Here is a 25,353-nt window from a genome sequence, read left to right as displayed (position 1 = left end):
CATGGCTCTCCTCTTTGTATGTGCCCCAGTGGAAGGCTCTATCTTCTGTGTTCCTAGTCAGCTAGCATCTCCGAAAACAGCACTCCAGTTCATAATCTTTGCTCTTCTTGGGATCCCCATTCTAAATGTTTACTGTATATAGATCAAACTGAGCTAATGACCTGCTCTCCAAATTCTGCCACTAATTTTACTTGTTAAAAATACTTATAATAAGTATTACTCATGAAGCAGCTACTGTTGTAAGCACTTTACATGCATTTGCTCATTTAATTCTTACTACAAACAGTAAAGGACACATTATGGTTCTTGATATACAGAAATGGAAACAGAAACTTAAGGAAGGTGAAGGTTAAACTGCTCCAAACTGACATAGCTATTGAGAGGCAGAGCTGGGACTTCAACCAAGGTGGTTCTTCCTAGAAAGCCCATGGGCTTGACCACTAGGCTGTTGGAAATCACCTTTCTCACCCTGATTTGAACCCTCAGGCATATTTTGATGTTTCCTTTTATCCATGCAATTATTTAACTTGCTAGTCTAGACATAAACTAAAGATACAAATTTTGATCCCCATGAGAATACTACTATGGTATATCATATATATGAGTTGTATTTTATTTATATAAATGTCCGTATCACCTTGTATAGTCCTGAGAATCAGGTGAAAATCAAATGTGCTTGTTGAATAAATAAAGGTCATTTTAATTCTATCTCAAAATTTATTCCTACATTCTCTGCATCTTCCACAGTTCAGACCTTTCAACCCCTTGACCTTGATTTTTTCCAGTCTTCAACATTCTGCTAGTTTCAGCACCCCCCAGCTCTAGTTGGTCACAATACATTGCTCCTTGAGCAAACTTTCAAAATGCAAAGTTCTGAAGCCCTTCCAAAACCCCACTGCCTGTGGAATAAAAATCTTTAACTTAGCATTTATGACCTCTAAGAATAACATTATTTCATTTTCCTATATCACAGGCAAACTAGGACACAAAATTGTGGCTTTTACATTGAGGATCCATTCCTGTGCTTTGCCCCATACCTGTGAATGAGAGCATTGCTTTCTCTGTGTGATAAAATTTGACTGAACCATCTGAGCTCGGCTTTTCCAAAAGAATAGCTGTCTTATCCAAGAGAAGGAATGAATGTACAAGTGTACCTCTCCCAAATATTTGTCGGTTTACCCTTAGTGATTTTAGTATGCCTTAAATTTTAAATATATGTTAAATATTTTAAATATATATATTTATCCAGTTCTTCTTAGTAGACTAAGCCCTTTGGAATCATGGTCAGTTTCTGTTTCATCTTTGCATGTTCCACAAAGTTTTGATGATATTAGTTACAGTAAACATTGGTTGAATGAATAAATGAATGGATGCATGAAGAAAGGATGGATGGATGGAATTGAATGGATGAATTTTCAGTAGAATAGAGCATGTGGATGGATCTAAAATACTTATCAAATTCTTGACTCCTAAAAGAAAAAACACTCATAAAAAGAAGTATAAGAGCATTTATTATTCACTCAACAGACATTTAATGGGTTCTACTACACGATAGGAACTGTGCTGAGTATTTTGTTATCATGTCCACGCTCATTTGTAAACATATCTTACCTAGCAGAACATTTTTGCTTATTTCAGGCACAAAAGAGTAATAAACTGTGGGGTAGGTAAGCTGCCACTTAACGGCTCTATCAAAGCCAATATATTTAACTACCAATGTTAAAAATGCAAGCAAACCTTTAATTTCCAAGATCAATTACACCTATAGAAAGAAGCTTGCTGGGAACAGCATTCTGTCTTGTCAAGGACTCCTTATCATCAAGGAAGAATAAACACTCTAATTATTATTTTTTTTTTTACTTTTTGTTTTCTAATTGGATCATTCATTATTCTCTTGAATTCAAATCAACATCAGATTTATGGTTGGAGGCTACTGAAATATTGATTTGGTTATAGAAATGTCAAGCTTGGCAGGTAAGCTGTCTTATTGCCAGAGAAGGCTTTTGCTTTAGTAAACTTGTTTTAAAAGGCAGATGAAATGTAATGAGCAAGCAGTTTGCATCTGTATCAGGCTTGGAGAGAATTTTTTAAAATTTAAAGCGTCTCCTTAGCATCCCTCTCGCCAAATTCCTGGGATTAAGGTAACAAGCTGGAACCACAGTATACAAATCCTAGTTATTAAAAGGTCTGATGTTGACCTTTTTCTACAGGCCCATGCTACACTTAAAGTGAGTTACAGGGGTACGTTATTAGGATAGAGACTGTGTCTCTGTAGTTAGATACAGATTCTATGTGGTTCTGCAATTTCTGGCTTGATAAACAACGCATCATATCATCTTTCCATAGATCTTATTTTAATAGTCTCTAATTTAAGAAGAACAGGTCTTCCCTGCTTATCTCTCATTGTTGTAGTGAGAGGAATGAATATATTTTTTGAAAGCATCCCCCATCCTCTGTACTTTTTAAAATACACATTTTTTTCCTTGAGAAAACATTATGTAATTCTAGTACAGACATATTTCTCTACAGGAAAAAAAAAAAGTGATTTACTATATTTCCAATGAGCTAATCAGGAAAAAAAATGGGGGGGGGGACTTAAAAAGAAAGGAGGAAAGGAAGGAAAAGACAATGATATAAATGGAAAGAATGCTGAATAGCTATATGGGGCTTAACTTTGAAGAGCATTTTGATGTGTCTGAAATTATTTTCTACTCTATCACTTTAAGCAAATCTTATTATATGCCAACTTCTTTCTACCCTCTGAAGATATACATTGATACACTTATAATTGAAGGCCAGTTCTCCTTCATCCTAGGTGAATAAGAAGGAGGTACTGGAAAGCAAAAGAGGGGTTCTAGCAACCCACCCCCACCCACCCGTAATATATGTGTAAGGGAACACAGATTTATTGTGCCCACCCATTTCTGCATTAAGAGGAAAAGAGAGAAGATTCTGGAACATTAACTGCCTCCCTGCCATCCCCCAAGAGCTATTCCTTTTGACTTCTCCATCACAAGGTCAGGAGGGAACACAACCTAAATCTACCTTGAGTTAGTGAGACTAAGTTCTCTGCTATTTACAGAATGGAGAAGGTAATCAGTTCCAGAGTGGGATCTTGCAAATTTTGTCCCAGTTTCAATGGAGAGAACCATAAACCAGTTGTGATTGTAGCTGTTGTTTTCCTTCTATCCCATGACTAGGGTTTGCAAAGAAGTGTTTTAAATCAAGACGGTATGCCAGAATTACTTTTTTAATGCTGGGAGCTGAGCACCTTAGCAAATTCCTCTGAACAAGCCCTACAAGCTCTCCCCCTTATACACCCCAATCTGATGATTCAAAAATGAAACCTTTTAATCTCAGCCCACTGATCAGCTAAGATATTTTAATGTTTATCTGTGAGTAAAAATAATATGCTTTCTCAAAGAGAGTATCTTCAGTCTTCAGTCACCAAGACTCCAGAATTAAGACTGGAAAAATTAGCCCTGGGCTTCTGTTTCTGCCCACAGTTTTTAAAATAAGAACGATGTCTTTGTACTTAATGAAACAACCCTTCATTGCTTGTCAAGAGGACTCAGGATATCAACTCTCCAGGCCCCTGGCAATGCAGTGTAAGTACCCTATGCAGTCCTTTTAAACTCTAGCAAATACTTTCTCCATGGAGATTATAGCTTGGGAAATTTGAATTTTTAATCTGCTATCCAATCCAAAATAGTATTTTCACAAAACTAAAACGGTAACTGAATTGCCTTTTTTCCTTCTTTTGTGGAATTCTTCCAAAAATTTGAAGTATGTTCATTAAGAGAAATCATAAATTAGAAAACCACCCAGTGCCAAACTGCATGCAATTCACTCTGAGAATATGCATTTAGTAGTACAGTCTTGGTACATGTATTTGGTGTTACTATTGCAGAAATATCATTCATATAAGGAAAGTGAGTTTGTGGTTTCAAGACCCCAACTGTGTTGTCTGAGAAACCAAGCATACCAATGATGCATTTCCTGTATCCTACACATAATATTTGCAGATTAGATGAGCTATAATTCTAAATGTAAAGCCATAACTTATTTAATATCTTATTCAAAGAAGTGGTGGAAACGATGGGTATAGTTAGGATCTACTACTGCAGATTATTGCAGAAGTTGATTTCTTCTTAAGTTATTATTTTGGTTTGGTTTGGTTTAGTTTCAGAAACAAAAGAAAAATGCTATGAGAATCCTATACGCTTTGAGAGCATATAGATGAAGCTCTTTGTACGTTATACAACGTGATGAAAGTACAAAAAGCCAATTGATGTCCCTAAATGGACTGGACAGGTTGTCCCTCCAATAGGGTTTTAGATTTGGTGAGTCTGCTCTTTAGGTGCACTGGTACAGCACTCTGTCCTCATCTCTAGGCAGCTGACACTGTAGTGCTGCCCTCCTCCTGCGCACAGCTTTGGGCTGGATTCCCTCAGGTCGCCATTCAGTGCTGCCTCCACTGCTCTCCTGTTTGCTTTCAGGCTGATAGAGCTATTTTGCCTCTTTGGCATTCTGGCCATTTTCTGTCTTAAAAGGTCCAAATCTGGAGTTTAACAAATTCACATGACCACCATCTGTGACAATAAGCAGCCGATTCCCTAAAATAGACAATAATTGCCATGAAATGATGCCTCATTATTTTCAACTTTTTACTCTTTTGAAGTAGAAGTATTTGATGAGACAAACACATTTTTAATAAACGTTTAAAAAGGAATTATGGGTTAGAATCAGACTCCTCTGTATTCCCTTGCTTAGAAATACTTGAATATAATTTACACATAGGAGACTGGGCTCTGGGAACCAACCAGCATATTATCAATAAACTATGTAACCTTGGACACGTGACCCTTTTCAGCTCCACGTTCCTTGCCCATAAAATAGGAGTTTGGAACAAGTGATTTCTGTGAGTCTGGCCAGTTCTGTCATTCTTACCACACTTTACCAGAAATTGTGTGTCCTGTTCCAGTCAGACTCATGAATGTACAAGTCACTGAATTATATAGACTCTTTTTGTACCAACCCACAGTGTCACTCACTGTTCTCTCCATTTTGTCCCCAGCCTCTAACACTGTACTGTAGAAAGTATATGACAGAAAGATGAATTGAATGTATAATTAATGATCCAATAATAGGCATCTCAAATTGATTTGATCTTCATTGGTATAAAATAGGGATCTTTTTTACTTATTGGGTTAACAAAAAGCCCCCACTATTATCACATCGTTACTGTATCTCAATCTGAATTCATGCACCACAGGTGAATTTCTACTGACCTCAGGTAGAAATTTAGAGAAGAGGAAAACAAAAAAGAAAAAAATAGATTTATACATGCAGTTTTAAACTGTAGTTGTGGTCTATATTTTCTGCAGCTGATATTTTTAACTTATAAAAATCATTAAAAAAAAAGCCATTTTAAGTCTCTTAAAATCACTTGCTTAAATGATGAAAAACTTTCTTAAAAACACTAACCCCCCAAAGTAAAGTCTATACTTTGCTTCTGTTAATCAATTACATTGATCTAAGATCATTTAACAATATCTAACTTATTACAGGAATGGTTAAGATGTAGGCTCAGAGGCTGTCACCTAGAATCAAGTAAATTCATTTAAGTCAAGCATCACATATTTGCATTCCACTCTAGTAGTGCGTTTTCTACCATGCCTCCATTCTCTCTTCTCTGTTCTTGAGCAAGGTAGTTTCAGTTCTCCAAGTGTCCTGGGTTCACTCGGCTCTTATTACTAAACTATTAAAATGTGTCACATTTACCTAAATTCCTCTGTGCTTATTCATTACTGTATTTAACGCATTTTTATCTGAACAAACTCCATAAAGGTAACCATCTTGTCCAATATATATGTTCAAGCCTTTAAAATAGTCTGCACAATTCTAAGAGTAACAAATTCAGCTTCTAGAAGCATCAGTTTAAACCATTAGAGTCAGCTAAGTCGCTATAGTTACAAAGGACTTAACGTTTTTAAAACTGCGTGTTATTCTAAGAAAATATCAGCTCCATTTGATTTCCACCACAGTACCCAGGAAAGGAAGAACGGAGGCTTCAAAAGAAGTGAAACTATTTTTTTGAGTGATTAAGGGACTTTGGACAGTGTGATGATTACATAGAGTAAATGGATACTTCTGATAAAATTAATAAATGAACATTTTTGGATTTTGAATGAAAACATTTCTATAAAAATTGTCTTCTGTCCTAAGGATAATTTTTAAAAATTCTAGACAGTGAATTATGCAGAAAAATATCCTTTGTATCTATAAGTAGCCAGTTGTATATAAATTTGGGTTCGATCTTTCCCAGATCTTTGCACTCCCCACATGATTTTTCTTAATTAAAACCACAGTAGAGTGAGTCATTTAGGGAAGATAAAAGCAGAGCTCAAGGGTCAGCAGGATTACTTAGTGGAAACTGTCAACTGTTGTCCCCTGGTATTTTCAGAGTTTGGAGGCGACCATTTCCTGGTTGAGTTCTGCCCACAGATCTCCCATAGAAACTCAGAAGAACTAATGAACCTCATTAGTGTATCAAAAAGAGACTGTGTCCTCAGAGAGTGATTTAGTTGGAGTTTTGACTTCTATATCTTCCTCTTCAAAATACTTCTTGGCCAAACTTAAATCACCTCATTTTTGTTCTGGGAACAAATCTCAAAAACAGATTCATCTTCGGCTGATAACAGAAAAGAATGGAAAAACTGTTGTGGTGGAGAGCAAACAGTTCAAGTAAATAAATGCTAGGACAGTCTTTAGGGCTGTGGCTAGCAATAGTTTCACTTGCATAAAAGCACTGAGCCCAAATCTATAATCTTAAGTAGAAAGAGTAGTCGTCCTTAAGCAAATCAGTAATTCAAAGGTTAAGATTAATACAAAACTGAAGGTGAGAAAGAAAAAAGTTAGCTTTCCAAAGGTATTTGCTAAGCTTAAATTAAATTGTCTCTGGCTAAATAAAAACCTGGAATATTTGGGTAAAAAATTCTATATTTAAACTATGCAGACTGAGCTGGGTTTGGGGGTGATACACCCTTCCCATCATCACCAAGTTCTGAAACGAGGTCATTTACCTGGAGAAATCTCACTTGACGTCCTGTATGGCACTGTTGCATTTGTTAAATGAGAAGAGCTAAGGGTGACTGGGATATCTTCAGGTTTAAAAGAGTGTTTCTTATCCTTTCAACACAATTAGCTAAAATTGCAATGTGTTACTTTTTAAAAAAATATCAGATACTTTGGGGAGTGGTCAAACACATCACACAGGAAATCTATTTTACAAATGATAGCTACACTTCTTGTGATTAAAAAAAAAAGAAATACACAGGTCAGATGCAGGTATATGCAAGGCTGCATTTTAACTGAGAAGCTAATGGCTGTTTCAGAAGTTTGTATCACCAGGTAGTAAATTAAAATGGTTGTGGTTAAAAGATAGTGTGTTTAAAGTCTCAAGATCCTTCCATGTTCTGGTCACTTACAAGTTTCTGAAAACCTTGTGTATGTTTTGAGTCTACTCCAAGTTAAGCTCTATATCGCTATTAGAAGGTAAATAAATTCAGCTATTCTGAGTTACACAAAGGATGAGTAATAAGGCATTTTTGGTGCTCTCTCCTCATTTATTTTACACTTGGATATTATAAAAATCACTGAAATTTTTAAATGAATACTTGTTTACCTAAAGGAAGGACTAAAAATGTTAAATCTGAGGGGGGAAATTAGTTTAAAATAACAATGTTATAAAAAATAACATGAGTGCACATATGTAAAAGCAAACCCTTTAAATAAGATAGGGTTTAGTAATTCTGAATCTAGTAAGTATTACAGTGTCATTTTTTTGATGGAGTATGTCAAGTTTATAAAGTCTGTTACATCTATTCTTGGTGGTTAACATGTATTTTTATGTAGAATGAGATAAGATTTGTCTATTTGCTTGACCCTAAATAAGTCACCTAGCCAAAGACTGGCCTCTGAGGCTGAAAACCACTATTCTAGGACCAAACCTCAAGAAGTCCTACTTTAATTGAAAAGATTAATAAAGAAAGACATAACTCAAAAGATCAACCAAGATACATTAGAATATTAACAGTGGAAATCTGAAGGAAATGTAAGAACAATGTAAATTGGGAAAGTAAACACTGAAAAGGAATGGCATTGAAAAAGACCCCAATAACCCACTTCTCATAAGTTTGGTACAAATCTCTAGTAAATTCTCAGAGTGTTTATATTTTAGAAAACCAGTGCCTTTCCCCATGCAGGCACCACTGTAAAAAATTCCAGAAAAGATAATGTTCTAGAAAATAGGTAATGCATTTAAGCTGATATTCTTACCACAAAGGTTGGAATGATTTCTGTGTGATTACTAATTTATTTGATAATACTGAAATTCCAAATGGAATAATTATTAAGGCCAAGAAAAGGACACTGGGTAAGACTGAAAACACTAAAGCTGACTATTGTATTAGTTTATTGGCCCAGCCTGTTTAATATAGTTGCTAAATCCATTTGAAGTACTGGCTGTGAAAAGTTTTAAATTTAGTGAACCTTCTGAATTTTATCTACATAATACCCAATTTCTGCATTTTTGGAGACTTGTGACATTGTCACTGAGATTTTAGGCTACTGTGTGTATATGAGCATCAAACAATTTCAATGTAAGTTAAAATCAGAACTCCTAGTAAGACTGTTTTTTTCATTTTTTTTTCATTTGCAGAGTCTGAATTATGTAGGATTTTATAAAATATCCTGTTGCCAAGACAGTAAAATCCTCAACACATGAGATATATATATATATAATTTTTTCATTTTTATTGGAGTATAGTTGATTTACAATGTTGTGTTAGTTTCAGGTGTACAGCAAAGTGTATCAGTTATATATATACATATACCCACTCTTTTTAGATTCTTTTCCCATATAGGCCATTACAGAGTATTGAGTTCCCTGTGCTGTACAGGAGGTCCTTATTAGTTATCTATTTTATATATTAGTAGTGTGTATATGTGAGTCCCAATCTCCCAATTTATCCCTCCCACCCCCCCCCCCCTTATCCCCTGGTAACCATAAGTTTGTTTTCTATATCTGTAACTCTATTTCTGTTTTGTAGGTAAGTTCATTTGTACCCTTTTTTTAGATTCCCATATAAGTGATATCATATGATATTTGTCTTTCTCTGTCTGACTTGCTTCAATCAGGATAACAATCTCTAGGTTCATCCATGTTGCTGCAAATGGCATTATTTCATTATTTTTTATGGCTCTATTTTATATATGTACCACATCTTCTTTATCCATTCCTCTGCTGATGGATGTTTAGGTTGCTTCCATGTCCTGGCTGTTGTAAATAGTGCTGCAATGAACATTGGGGTGCGTGTATCTTTTTGAATTATGGTTTTCTTTGTATATATGCCCAGGAGTGGGATTGCTGGATCACATGGTGGCTCTGTTTTTAGTTTTTAAGGAATCTTCTTACTGTTCTCCATAGTGGCTGTACCAATTTACATTCCCACCAACAGTGCAAGAGGGTTCCCTTTTCTCCACACCCTCTCCAGCATTAATTGTTTGTAGTTTGTTTTTTTTTTTTTTTTTATTTTGTGGTACATGGGCCTCGCACCGCTGTGGCCTCTCCCGCTGCGGAGCACAGGCTCCAGACGCGGAGGCCCAGCAGCCATGGCTCACGGGCCCAGCCGCTCCACGGCACGTGGGATCCTCCCGGACCGGGGCACGAACCCGCGTCCCCCGCATCGGCAGGCGGACTCTCAACCACTGCACCACCAGGGAAGCCCAACTGTTTGTAGATTTTTGATGATGGCCGTTCTGACTGGTGTGAGGTGATACCTCATTGTAGTTTTGATTTGCATTTCTCTAATAATTAGTGATGTTGAGCATCTTTTCATGTGACTTTTAGCCATCTGTATATCTTCTTTGGAGAAATGTCTATTTAGATCTTCCACCCATTTTTTGACGAGATAAATTTCTTTATTAAATATTTTGACATATTCTTTATGTATCACCAATTCCCCAAATATCTGAATTTGTCAACAGTCTCCTGATGATTTGTAACCACGTAGTTCAGACCATGTAGTTTCTTAGCTCTTGTTACAAATTCCTCCAGTTCCAAAATCATTGGTTTAATAATCAATTTAGTATTCACTTGATATAAAATTATGCAGTATCAGACTTCTATGCTTTGCAGAGATTATAGGGACCACTTGAAATTGCTGTATTTAGAGATGAACAAACCAGCTTCTAAAAATATCTAGTGAATTTTTAAGCTAACATATCTGAAGATAGCTAAAATATAAAAATATATGATAAATGTTTAGGAAAAATTTAGACATACTACTTATTTCCTTTAGTCATACATTTCCTTCCTTCCTTCCTTCTTCCCTCCCTCCCTCCCTTCCTACTTTCCTACCTTCTGACCTTCCTTCCTTTTCAGAGGATTATTAGAATATTTCTTGTATTACTTCCAAATCCTTAAAGAATAAAACACATTTATGTTTCTTAGCAGCAGTTTAAAAGCCTACTGAATGATCGTATCAGCCTTGTGGACTGGCTGATACTTTTAAATATAATTTTTACTTTACATTGTTTGATTCTAAAACAGATCTACTCTCTTAAAATAGTTGACTTCTTTTTTAATCAAGGGGGTAGGTTGCAGATGGGATTCAATTGCCAGAATCTGCTTATCTCCTAAAAAGTAATGTGCTAACATATATATGGAATCTAAAAAAAAAAAAAATGGTTATGAAGAACTTTGGGGCAGGACAGGAATAAAGACACAGACGTAGAGAATGGACTTGAAGACACGGGGAGGGGGAAGGGTAAGCTGGGACAAAGTGAGAGAGTGGCATGGACTTATATATACTACCAAATGTAAATAGATAGCTAGTGGGAAGCAGCCTCATAGTACAGGGAGATCAGCTCAGTGTTTTGTGACCACCTAGAGGGGTGGGAAAGGGAGGGTGGGAGGGAGACGCAAGAGGGAGGAGATATGGGGATATATGTATATGTATAGCTGATTCACTTTGTTATACAGCAGAAACTAACACACCATTGTAAAGCAATTATACTCCAATAAAGATGTTAAGAAAAAAATAATGTGCTAAAGAGTATATCAAAACGAAATTATAGTTGCTAAAAGGAGATTAAATAATAGAGATTACTATTGACCCTTGAAGATAAATTCCTTCCTAACTGATATACTTATAAAAACCTTGACTAAATTAAAATTAAATGGCATTTTAAGAAACATGATAAAAAATGCCATTTAACCAAATAATTTATGAAAGAGTGAAGGAGAAGATTGAAGAACATGAATAAAATGTGCATGAGTTCCACTGAAAGTCTACTATCTGATATATCAAATACTGAAAAATATTTTAGAAAAATGAGAAAACCATAATTCAAAAAGAGTCATGTACCAAAATGTTCATTGCAGCTCTATTTACAATAGCCAGGACATGGAAGCAACCTAAGTGTCCAGCAACAGATGAATGGATAAAGAAGATGTGGCACATACATACAATGGAATATTACTCAGCCATAAAAAGAAACGAAATTGAGTTCTTTGTAGTGAGGTGGTTGAACCTAGAGTCTGTCCTACAGAGTGAAGTAAGTCAGAAAGAGAAAGACAAATACCGTATGCTAACACATATATATGGAATCTAAAAAAAAAAATGGTCATGAAGAACATAGGAGCAAGACGGGAATAAAGACACAGACCTACTAGAGAAGGGACTTGAGGATATGGGGAGGGGGAAGGGTAAGCTGTGACAAAGCGAGAGAGTAGCATGGACATATATACACTACCAAACGTAAAATAGATAGCTAGTGGGAAGCAGCCACATAGCACAGGGCGATCAGCTCGGTGTTTTGTGACCACCTAGAGGGGTGGGATGTGGAGGGTGGGAGGGAGGGAGACGCAAGAGGGAAGAGATATGGGAACATATGTATATGTATAACTGACTCACTTTGTTATAAAGCAGAAACTAACACACCATTGTAAAGCAATTATACTCCAATAAAGATGTTTAAAAAAAGAAAAAGAAAAATCCACCTTCAGTACCAGTTTCCCTATTTTTCCCTTTTTTTATTCTGAATCATACTCGGGAATATTCGTTTGAGATTTTTGGTTACTTACAAACTAGATGAGTAGTAACATAATGTATTATTTTATACCCCACCAGTATACATATATATATAAAACAGTACTCTACACACTTTTCTGTAATAAATCAGTTATTTGAATTTAAGCTTATTTTAACATATTCAGTTTACCTGAATATATTTTCAAAGCTATTTTAAAATTTCAGTCTTGTAATTCATAAACATGCTATAAACTATGAGAAAATTTCACTTATGGTCCAAGACTGCTCTCGCATTTGACACTTCAGAGCATTTGAGCCTACCTCGTCTGTGGTTACTTAATAGTATATTTTGAATTACAGTTATATGTGGGCTTGCCACATCCTTCTTCACACAATATATCATCCAACACATTTTTATTTGTGAATAAAATTTGACTTATTATCTTTTAAACTCTTAAATAACTTGCATTTAATATGTTCTTCAGAAATAATGTTTTATTGACTGAATAAACGTACTAATACCTTTTATTTAAATAATACTAAATTTAACAACAATACAAACAGTTGAAAGATCCATAGAATATCAGAGCTTAAATGAAGGTTCCTGTGCTTGATTCTTTCCTACAGTAATTCAAATAATAGAATGTTAAAGCTTCCTACAGATTTTATTTTTGGGAAATATAATCATAGAATGTTGCTGTGATTTTTTTAAAGCTAAAAACTATCTGACTAATTATTGGAAATGTAACTATTTAAATGTCTCATGTAAATATAAAGTCTCCCTATAGCACTGGGATTTATGTCAAGCAGGCTTTCTAAATATCACTGTAGTCACCAGAGGTATTCTAATAATCATAATTATCAGTAGGCATTTGTGAATTTTCTACGTTTCCTGATATGCTCTTGTGCAAAAATGACAGAATAATTCAAAGGGCCATGAAGAGACTAGATATGCTTCAATATCAAAAAGCACTGATTTAAAAGAGGGAAAAAGAAAGTTACTGAGTAGCTAGCCTCTGTGTAACATTTACAGCAAGGTAAAGCTGAGAACCAGGGCAGATGTACTTGATCATAGTGCTGCATGGCAGGAAGTGGAAACATGGTTGAGATTATAAAGCAATACTGTATGGGCCTTTCACCTCTCACTTTGAGGACTGCGTGGTGGTAAAATGCCACAACTTTTTTTTTTTTAAAACTTCCCTTTCAGGGCAGTAGAACAGACTGGGAAAAAAACCCCAAAAAAACCTAGCAGATAGGTAGAGGTTCCTATGTATATCATTGTATAAAGAAAGATTAAAATGAATTATACTTCTGTAAGCAATACCAAAACACACACACACGCACACGCGCACACACACACACACACACACACACACACACACACACACACACACACACACACACCCCCCCCCCCTACCAAAATAGGTCATTTAAAGTGAAGGATATGAGATATTTTATCAACTTCCAATTAGTGAGGATCTACATTCTTAATGTTTCTTTACAAAATTCAGATATAACATCAGAGAATAACAGCCTTCAAAATATGGTATACAAAGAAAACTCTAAGAGGCAAGTTATTTTGCTGCTTGCTTGATTTAAAAAAAAAAAAATGTGGCTACTACTTTGGGAAGTAGACTCAGAGAGGTAGAAGGATTCTCCAAAAAGAAAGATATCCTGGAAATCAATGCTTTTCTTGTATTTACTCTTGGTTTTTTTTCTCTTCCACTCATTCAAGGTCACACTCAACATAAAGTGAACTGTGTGAAAGAATGCAGTCCCCTTTTCTAAGCAGCAGCAAATCTTAGAGCTTGAACCACATTCAAGATAAGTAAACTACAGACAATCTCATAAAACTGGTTGGTTTACCAGATAGTCTACCATCAGCCTCCCTGATATTTATCGAGGTGGAGTTTTCCTAAAATCCAGTTGTTGGGATCACTTTATTTTCTTTTATGTCCTCATCCTAAGATGAGCTTTCATTTTAGACTATTACATAAATTTTTAGAGGACTGAGACTGTGGTTACTCTGATTAGATTTTTTTTCTATTCTTGTATCATGATGTCTTGCTCAGAGGATTTGAGCCTACTTTATTTTTTTTTAAAGTATAGTTGATTTACAATGTTTCAGGTGTACAGTAAAGTGATTCAGATATACATATACATTTTTCAGATCTTTTCCATTATAGGTTATAACAAGATATGGAATATAGTTCCCTGTGCTATACAGTAGGTCCTTGTTTATCTGTTTTATACATAGCAGTGTATATCTGTTAATCCCAAATTCCCAACTTATCCCTCCCCCTTCCTTTCCAGTTGGTAACCATAAGTTTGTTTTCTGTCTGTGAGTATATTTCTGTTTTGTAAATAAGTTAATTTGTATCAATTTTTAGATTTCACATATAAGTGATATCATATGATACTTGTCTTTCTCTGTTTGACTTACTTCATTTAGTATGATAATCTCTAGGTCCATCCATGTTGCTGCAAATGACATTATTCATTCTTTTATATGGCTGGGTAATATTCCATTATATATAATATATATAATGGAAGATATATATATAGAATACATATATATGTGTGTGTGTGTGTGTATGTGTATATATATATATATATATATATATATACACTCCACGGCTTCTTTATCCATTCATTTGTCGATGGACATTTAGGTTGCTTCCATATCTTAGCTAATATAAATAGTGCTGCTGTGAACATTGGGGTACATGCATCTTTTCAAATTAGACCTTTTGTCTTCCCCAGATACTTGCCCAGGTGTGGGACTGCTGAATCATATGGTAACTCTATTTTTAGCTTTTTAAGGAGCCTCCATACTCATCTCCAAAGTTTGAGCCTAATTTCTACGCATCTTAATCTCTTTCTCCATCCTGAAAATGAGAGAGGAGGGGAAAGTGCCCTGGGATGGTCATCCCTGGGCATTGAAGCATCATAGATTCAGACACCTAGCCCTTGGTTGTCTCTGTCCTTGCTGAAGTATTAGTATTAACCCTAGATTCATTGACTCTAATCACAGATCCCTTTCTCTGCCCTGAATGTTAGAGAAAAATGGTGATGCTCTCCACTGTTTTCACTGATCATTAAGATTGGATAATTTGATTAGGTTGAGCCGGTGTCTCTTTCCTTTGGCACTTTTCTGTAGAGAGTCTTTTTAAAGCTAAGAGAGGAATCATTTTCCCTAGAGAAATAGCCTTAGGTAAAATGTGCATGGGAGCCTGTGTTTCCCTTCTGCTCTGACTTTCCATTGACTAAGAATACTGTAACATCTTGCTAAGAAATTGGGGGTATTACTTTAAAGAGCAATAGCATGCTTTACTTTAAATATAAAAGATTTAATAGCGACTTGGGAACTAATATGCTGGCTCTTTTGTCTGAACCTGGGAAATATTACATTTTGATGTAAGATTTTGATGTGTTTGATGTTGGTCTACCTTTCGGAAATGGTGTCCAGTGCCTCCTTGGTTCTACGAACCCACTTGCCACCCCCAAAAGGAATGTTGGTTAGACAAGAGATGTACCTTTCAATACAGGTTATTTTATGGGACATGGGCTGAGGCAATAGCCTGTTTTTTTCTGTGTCTTTTTACTAGGGTGCCAAAAATACCTGAAATGCTTTTTTGAGTAGTTGTGTGTAGCACAATCTCCCAGCAAAAACTATACATACAGCAGAGAATACAAGTCTTACCATAACATCTTCATGGTTAACTGCACGTGGGACTGTGGGTGGCCTCAGCTTGTGTGGGGCTTCTGTGATTCATAAATATATTGCTGGGAGAATACAGACTTGGTAGCCATATATGCAGAAGAGTATTTGGTGTCCCAGCCGTGACACAGCACTGAGCAGAACAAGAAGAGAGGAGGGGAAGGGTTGCTCTAGACAGGAAGGGGGTTAGGTAAAGTTAAAAGACAAAGATGGGGCTTTCCTGGTGGCACAGTGGTTGAGAGTCCGCCCGCCGATGCAGGGGACACGGGTTCGTGCCCCGGTCCGGGAGGATCCCGCATGCTGCGGAGCGGCTGGGCCCGTGAGCCATGGCCGCTGAGCCTGGCGTCCGGAGCCTGTGCTCTGCAACGGGAGAGGCCACAACAGTGAGAGGCCCGCGTATCGCAAAAAAAAAGACAAAGATGGAGACAAATATGTCTGTTTGTTTTGTTGTGGTCCCTTGCATAGAGTGAATAATAGTTCGTGATAAGAGCTTTCACTTACATAGCATTTAACATGTTGCCAGGCACTGTGCTAAATGCTCTAACAAATGTTAACTTTAGTAATCCACACAATAGGAAGCAAGTACTAATATTGCCCCCATTTCACAGATAAAGAAATAGAGAATTTAAGTAACTTCAGTTTAGGTTACTGAAACACAAGCAAGAGTCTGTGGGTTCCCAGGCTCGCAAAGCAAGCCAGAGGCAGAAGCAAGATTCACATCCATAAAGTTGTGTTCCCAAATCTGTCCTGACCCACAGAGACTTATTACCTTTCAGGCAGGCACAGCTGGCAGCCGCCTGTGAGCCCATCAAAGTTCTCTTTATATTAACCACATTGTAGTCTCTTTTCAGTGAAACACAGGAAAGGTCCATTTCCCCCTCAATTCCCACATCTCTGAACTGCCCTTCTTTTTGCCAATCAGTACCCACAATCATTCACATTGCTAGTTATTTTGCAAAGCGAAATGGTGTTTTTAAAAACTGGTTTATGATAAAAACAATCTGTGCTCACTGTGGAAAATTTGGAAAGTATAAAGTTGTAATTGAGTGGGAGTGGGAAATATTATATTTCTTTCCCCTTAAGCAACTGATTATTAATATTTTGAAATATTTCCCATAAAGCTTTTATCATTAATTAATTTATGATCATAGTAAATATGTAATATTTAACTGCTATATTTTATTTAGCATTAAATTATTTAAAAAAGTAACCTTGACTCCAAAACCTCCTGTTACGTCTGGCCTACATATTGAATCCATCGCATTGATTTATTCAATAATAATTTGATTTTTTGTTAGTCACTTTTCTCTAAGATAGAGTTTTTTCAGGGAATAAGACATATTTTCTGTCCTCATGGAGTTGAACTTTCAGTGAGCTTGACTGACAAATCTTTCACTAAGTATAACGTAATTATTTAATAATAGGTGTCTCAGTTTTGACTAATGATAGTAGGGTTTAACTTTTGTATTCTTTCTGAATAAAAAGAGTCAAAAAACTGTTCAGTTTATTATTCGAGTGCTGGGTAATAATATTGAAGAGTAGTCTTTTTGTTTTTTTTGACTTTTTTCACTTGTAAGGGGGTGCTTTCCAGTTTTAAGTAAACTGTAGCATTAACAACAAATTTAAAGATTATCCCGAAATTTTTACTGAGTGCCTGTGGCTTTTACACTGCAAGTGTTTATGTTCAAAACTAGTCAAGATTAAAAGGAGACTCGTTTTAAACCACATTTATGCATCATTTCATGCAGTCGTATTTTTCACTTTTAATGTTTGTTCCACGTTACTAAAATATTTTGGTCCTACACTGTATCCTTTTATGATGGATCACTTAAACACTGCTAAACTCTAAGCAATGTGCCCTAAACATATTAAATATTTTTTTATTAGAATGGATTGGACTGAATTGCTTTGCAGGAATTTATGTTGAATAGGAGCCTATTTCTCTATACACAGAACAAATTATGTTCCATGCTCCCAAAGTTAGAAGTACATTATAAGCTAATGAAATGAATTTTTTGCAAATACTATGTCGTTGAGTATTCATTACTTCTGAATCATTCCATAGAAACTAATACTCATTGTCATTCAGCCTTGATCAGCTTCTTTGCCTGTTAAGGTATAGTTGGATAGCATTGCATTCTGGTGGCAGCATTTGATAAATTTTCTATTTGCTAATGGTTACATGGAATTTCTTGCGGTAGGTGAGCAGGTCAAGGGCTTCAAGAAAATCACGGAGGAGTGAATCCATGTAGAAAGATATCTATGCTTCCTCCCTTTGTCCCTACCCCCCCTCTGCCCTCTGGCGATTTCTCCTCCCTGCCCACTCTGCCCACTTTTCCAGGACCCTCATGTCTTGAAGAACTCTCTCAAGTTGGTTTTAGAAGCCGAGGAATTAAATAAAATTCAGCTAGCTCGTTAGTGTTCATCAGTGCTTTCATCTCCTTGAGCTTCTAAAAATCCCTAGTATGATTATCCCTGTTTGACAGGCGAGGCAGCTAAAATTTGGACAGAAGGGACTGAACGAAGTGGCAAGGCGAGTTGGCCTCACATCGAACTCAAAATGCTTTACTCTTTCCTACTTAACTTGCTGCCTCTCAGGAAAAGCTCCCAGCCATCAAAGGCCATTTGCATCTCTTCGTGAACTGAAATTACTGTTGCTTCCTCTGAGCCATTTTGTATTTTCACCCTTAATTTTTATCATAGACTTAAAGGTTTTGGAAGAATATCCCACTTTAGAGACTAAGTGGAAATGAGAGTTCAGGGCAAGAGGCTTTTCCCCAGGTCTTTGTCATCATCACCCACCCACCATCCACTCCCTGAGCCCCATCCCTGGTGTGCTGGCAGCAGCCCTGCTGAGACCAACCTCCATCACTGTGGGGTGAGAGACAGTACCAAACACAGTTGGAGGTATAAGGACATAGTCTCAAAGGATGCGCCTGTGTGTACTCCTGTGAAGTGGGATTTTTCAAGTGTTATCCAAGTTACCATGACTTTCTTGACCAACTTGGCCTTTTAAAACTAAGAAATGGCAAGGACTGGTATACTTGTCATGTAATAAAATCTGCTTCCTATTTGAAAGCTGAAAGGTAGAATACTTGTGTGCTCTATATAATCTCTGAATATTCTAATAGACTAGACTGCCTAATATAAAAGAAATCTGTAGAAATCATAGATTTAATTTAATAATAACAAGAGCATAGCACTGTGCTGCAAAAATATTTCATGTTCTCTTATGTATTATGCTTTTGGTACATTTTCAATAGATGTATAAATATCGTCAGAAGTTATGGGGATTCTGTTGAAAGTGCCCACATATCATGAAATCACCAAGTGAGTGATACAGTTGTAAGAAATCATGAAGGAAAATTGTAATAGAGCTCTGTAGGAGTAAAAGCTTTCCTCCTATGGAGCAACTGATGTAATCCTGCCAAAGGTATGACTTTAGTAAATGACCATGACCTTCAGCTATAGTCTAGACCTCATGACATACATTTACTTGTAATAACTTCCTTTCTGGGAAAATGTGTTTTTACCATTCTGTCTGTTTTTCAACAATATAATTGCTGTACCAGTTTAATTTTATTTTCTCAAGATACATCAAATGAGTTTAGGAGTGAAGAATGAAATGGATAAATAGATAAATAGGTAAGTAGGTAGATATATGCTAAATAGAAAATAAAGAGCAAAGCACATACTATTCATATATGAAAACATAGAATCAAATTAGCTAACAATATAACTACATGTAAAGATATTCCTTTGGAAAACAAATGAATGTTTTCATAAACCTAGATTAGCAAAAGTAATCTGTATGTAATATTTTAAATTAGGTTATTTGGTTGCTTGTTCCATGGAGATAAATGGGTCTGTGGGGGTCTAGAACACTCTATTCCAACTGGTGTCAACTATTGTACAGTGTAGCTACAGTTCAGTTACTGCTTAAAACAAGTTTATGGCATTGCTAGTAACTTCTGCATGTGTTCATTTTTAAGTAAAACAAACTGGAATGTTTTAATCGACTTCAAAATTATTCATGATATTAGGCAATATATAGCCGCTCATTTTTCACACCTAAGTTCTCCTACATATTTTTACAAATTATTGGGCAACAAAATTACAGATTTTCTTTGAGCACAGCTATGTGGGAAATGAAGAAGATGCAAGATTCATGACTGTATAAAACTTGTATCCATTATATAAAACCTAGAGATACTGAAGTTTTCCCCTCACATAATAGATTAAAAGTAACTCAGATATAGGCAAATACATGTCAAAGAAACAAGACACATGTGGCTGTTTAGTGAGAAAAGACTTCAAATGGTAAACATTTTGTAAAGGAAAAGGTGTTTGTGGGAAATGAACATATTGCACCGTAATTTGTGTAGCAGTTGATTTGAGAACAGTTTTTCACTTTCTGGTTTGCCGGAGGCCTTTCTCCTCCTCACTTTCCACTGGCCAAGGTTTCTCTTTGTGTTGTAGTTATCCTTCCTTTGAGTTCCTTTGAAAAGCTTAGGTGGTTTAAAATGACATGCATTGCGGTATATTCAAAATATAAAATAAAATGAATTCTTTTTACATCTCTAGAGAAGAAGAAAGGAATGCATATATATTATAATTGTCTCTATTCTTTATCCCATCCTTATAGTTGTTCCACTAAGAATAGTGCTTCTTAGATGTCTACTAGAGAGATCTGTTGTACCCAGTCCCTCCCCAAATATCCATTTGAATATTAATTTGAAATATGAATCAATTCTTCATTCAAACAAAAAAGTTATAATTGGAATTTAAAGAGATACTTTAGGACTCTATATTTGTGATCGACCACATAGGAAACAAAAGAATCCCCTAAATTTCTGCTGACACACACACTTTCTCTCACACTCACACTCACACACACTTTTTTTTTTGGTTTTCACACCAGAGTCTAATGGAATAACTGCCATTAGAGGTATTACCTAATTGTCAGGGGTCTTACTGTAGAAAATTTCACCTACAATTTTTTCCATGCAACTCTAGAATTCAGTAGTTTTCCTAGGGTATTTAAATACATGTGTGAGGTTCTTATTCAATCTCATACTCATTAACTCACTTATTTCTTAAACAATTTTAGGACCTCTAGTCTATGCTAAGAATTTATACAAAGTCTTGTAAGTACACAATTGAACTTCTCCCTGGTGGTCCAGTGGTTTAGGACTTTGGCACTTTCACTGCCGTGGCCCCAGTTCAATCCCTGGTTGGGAAACTAAGATCCTGCAAGCCATGTGGCCAAAAAAAAAAAAAAAGTTCTTATTTACTTTCTCTTTAGTACATTTTGAAACAAATTATTAGAAATAAAGGAAATAATAAATGAAATATGTATTATGTGTTAAAGGAGCACAGAATACACAATCTTTATGTTGTATTGTGGCAAACAGAACATATGTGCAGTCCCCAGCTGGGACATTGTGTAGTCTACTCACCTTCTCTCTAGATCAGTTTCTCTAACTGTAAAACTGAGATCATAACTCCTAATCCTCAATGTTATGATCTGGATCAAACAGAAGTATCTAAGACATAGAGTAGGCACTCAATAAATGTTCATTTTCCTCTGTCACCCTCCTCACCCTTGCCTTGAATATATGATGTATAATCCACCTACTGGTTCACTGGTTTGTTTCCATACCTTGACCAGAGGATGGAGTTATATCAGAAAAAAAAAAAAAAAAAAATGTGAATGGTTCCAGACACAGCAACTCCTTTTAGCAAAATCTCACCAAAAGAGATTTCCAACAAAATGACAGATGGTTCCAGGTTCAGCATGGCATATGTTGAGATTAATGTCTATATCAAATAATATATTAGCCACCCTCCTTCTCTTTCACAAATGCTGTAAACTCAAAGTTCTATTGCAGTCTATGAGAACTTGGGGTGCAAACTGTGCAAAAAGTTCTCCAGGGGGATCTAAGGAGTTCTTGCATCTAGGAGCCACCTGAGTACAAATCTATTGGTTGTTCAATGTATGTCTCACAATTCAAGTCAACCAGACTTTGTGGCCCAGCAGTGGAATTGCAGAAGTAAGGGAGAGATTTTTAAAAAACAATGAAAGAATGCAAGTTTTGTCTTTGGCTAAATATAACAGAACTTTGCATATATTATCCTGAGATGCATTCAGTCACATCTTGCTTGTTTCTCAGACAAGAGCCCCAAATTTGTCACAACTTGTGAATAAAATGTGGGTAGTGGGAAAAGGACATGTCCACCTGAGGCAGCTGAAACTTTCTTGGGAAGTCACACATGAGGCAAAACACTCCCTGCTATCATACAGGGTGCTTCTTATTTCTAGGTGATAACCAACCAAATTTACAACAACCCAACTTATTTACTTGAAGACCTCTGATAGGAGGAAATTACTATTACCTAAATAGTAGGCAATAGTACTATCCCAAGTTTGATAACTCCAATCAATGAAAAGTTCTTTGTTATAAATCAAAATCTTAACCCTTCATAGATTGTTCCCTTCCAGTTGTTTTTTAGGTAGTTATCATGTCCCCCTGGAACTTACTATTTTCTTGAACTTGCTTAATGTTTCCTACATGAGTCCACTCATGATTGACATTAATCTCCCTCAGACAAAGTCATAAACTGTGATGTGAACATAGTACTAAAGCATGATTTGATGGGCATGGAGTAGAGCGTCCACACACTTTAATGCGTTATTCAGTCCAAGATAACTTTTACACGGCACCACTATTATACTGTAGACTCGTACTGACTTCATAATCAACCAAAATCCCTAAATTGTGTTTCATTTGCTTCATCTGCTGTTAATTTATATCTTTTCAATCCTGAGCCTAACATTTATTCAACCAATTAGAGGTAGTCTATGGTTACAGCTTGTCTAGTCCATTTTATACCCAGATCCTGTCAAACAAATCCAATTCTTCCCAAATACATTTTTTATTTTAATATTCCATCTGTAAGCAAACCCACTTTTATTTGAATTTTCAAGGAATATGTTATTTCTTCCCAACGATTGTATTTTAGACCTTTTAATTGAAGGGTTAATGTTTTTCTGAAGGAAAATAGGTAATGTGATCTATCGAAATCTCAGGACTTACAAACTTGGAAAGATTTGGTATTACAGTGTTTCAATGTTTCCAGGTGTTTGGGGTTCAGTAGAAAGCCTCAGTCATATTTTGCCCAAAGCAAGTCAAATTTTTAATTATGTGTAATAAATCCAGGCATATTTACTCCATATATTTCGGGATTCATTTACACTTCAATCACTACGTTGTTATTTTTGAAGAACCATTTGATGTCTGCAAGCCCTTTGAGCCTTTAAAATATGCTTAGAAAACCCAGTCCCTCCCCCCCCCCCACACACACACACATTATTTGAAAATAGATCATTATGTTTTGCCTAGGGTAAAAAAAATCAAATGCCTATACTTGAGGTGTGGCTTTAACCTTTATATAATACTTGGCAACATATACTCAGCTAAAAATATTCCTATCTGAATCCTTTGCTTAAAAAATACATTAAGGTTTAAACGTTTTAAATGACTATTTCAGAGACTCATATGGCTAACCAAACAGGCAAAAAAGTGTTAGCTAAAGGTCTAGAAGAGACTTTTATCAGCCCTACATTTCGTTTTATATATCAACTTTCAACAGAAGCATTTCAAAGCCCATCCCCAGTCCTATCTAAATATTCCTGATATTTAGAGCAAAATATCCAACTGCCAGCTGCACTTCTCCAGTTGGGGGCTCAGATTCAGCATGTCCACATTAAGAAATCTTTTATTTCCATCACCACTGCTACTCACACCCTGGCCACCATCATCATCACCCTCCAATAATATCCTTTTCCCCTTTCCAGGTTTCTAACCCTGTAAATGCTATTAACCATCTACCCAGTTGCCCACTTGAAAACCTGGCAGAATTATGGATCGGGGGAGGAGAATTTTTACATCTTAGTCCGGACATCACCTCCTTTATGAAATCTTAGGATTTCCATCTCCCAAATACTTCTATAATCCACCCAATTTTCTTCAATCCTACTGCCGTAACTTGAGTGCAAAGCAAACATTCATGTCTGAATTACCTTCATAGAATTCAACACACTAAATCTAATTGAAGAGCACCAATATACTCCCAGCTCTTAGAGTGTCATCAGATATACAATCACAAAGCTAGAAAGCACATTAGGTAGCTTCTAGACGGACAACCTTATTTTCTAGAGGAACAAAGATATAAAGAGCTATTATTAATTTCCTCTCCTCCCACCCTCCTCTTTCCTCACATGAGAAAATATTGTTACTGCATCAGCTTTGTTGGAAAGGTTGAGGGTTATGAGAATTTTAAGCAAATTGTGTTTTAGGACCTTGCTCCAATACGACTTAGACATTAGAAATATGAATAATTTCCAACAGATAAAACTGCACAGCCAGCTGAGCAGACCTAAGGCACTATTTGGTGGTAGCCATTCAGGATGCAGTCAAGTACATTATCCTTGGGGGAGTTGTTTTAGCTGCAAAAGATATAGAGTATACCACAAATGATAGCATTTAAGACTGTAAGGCTTTATAATTCAGCTTTTTTTTACTTCCACCCCAAATGAGAAAGATGGGCTATCCTAACATAGTGCAACACCCGGAAGAGGAGATTTGACAAAGGAGAAGAAAACTGAGCTATAGAGATGGAGAGAAAAGGTACATTTCCTTAAAAAGCTTGAATTGAGTCCTGCTTAGTACTTAGTGTGTCTGGTCAAATGATCTGAAGTCTTTAAAATTGCATTGCCTAATCTGTATAATCAGAATTTTAAAATTTGCTCTAGTCATTTCACAGGCAATGATTAAACTCATAAATGATAATAATTTAAAAAATTGTTTAAGTGTAAAATAAATAATGATTCACAATTCTACCTGAGTCCACTTCTGGGAATCGGTGCTTATAGCTGATTATAAAATGAACAGATATATAGGTATTTGGATGCCCAGGTCAATGGGGCAAATTCTACATTTGAAGATGAGAAAGATGAAAGCAATTTCAGAATTCGTCTAATACACATAATTTCTTGATGTAACATCAATCTTTCCTTAATACGCATTGTTAACTGGAGTTTTGGAAAATATGCATTTAAAGAGTTAAACATGCGGCCTTGTGTTGGTATACAGATACATTAATAACATTTCCTGGGAAACAGGAGATTATTTCTCATTCTCATTGACCTCTGGCCTTTATAAAAATGAAAGGCCGCAAATAATTCTAGAAGTGATGAATTAACTCATGCATTTTCAGGAATTATTACCAACCTTTATTTTCAGTTTCCTACCTTTAAGCATCATCAAAACAAGGTACCAGTTTATGCATTGGAACGGAGTAAAAAATTAACTCAAATTTTATATCATCACTTTGTAGGAATTCCTGCTCTGAGCATAAACAGATGAAAATATGTGTTATCTTTAAAACGTAATGGTAGTTTGAAGTAGTTCTCTGTGTTATCATTCTAAGGTCATTTGCTTTTTGTCCCTATTATCAATTCTTAAAATACTT

At 35.9% G+C, this 25,353-nt stretch overlaps 1 long non-coding RNA gene across 1 annotated transcript in view; it reads left to right on the top strand.

Moving 5' to 3' along the window:
- LOC141277886 (uncharacterized) overlaps positions 1–24,512 on the top strand; it is a 31,174-nt gene extending 6,662 nt beyond the window's left edge. Inside the window, exons 2-4 of the long non-coding RNA XR_012329756.1 lie at positions 3,507–3,608; positions 19,412–19,464; positions 24,424–24,512. This is a non-coding gene — a long non-coding RNA (uncharacterized lncRNA). The remainder of the gene's footprint in view (positions 1–3,506; positions 3,609–19,411; positions 19,465–24,423) is intronic.
- The last annotated feature ends 841 nt before the right edge of the window (positions 24,513–25,353 follow it).

Source organism: Tursiops truncatus, chromosome 2 (assembly GCF_011762595.2).
Source record: "Tursiops truncatus isolate mTurTru1 chromosome 2, mTurTru1.mat.Y, whole genome shotgun sequence".
Lineage (NCBI taxonomy): Eukaryota > Metazoa > Chordata > Mammalia > Artiodactyla > Delphinidae > Tursiops > Tursiops truncatus.
Note: the sequence above shows the minus strand (reverse complement) of the source record. Positions and strands in the feature narration are given on the sequence as shown.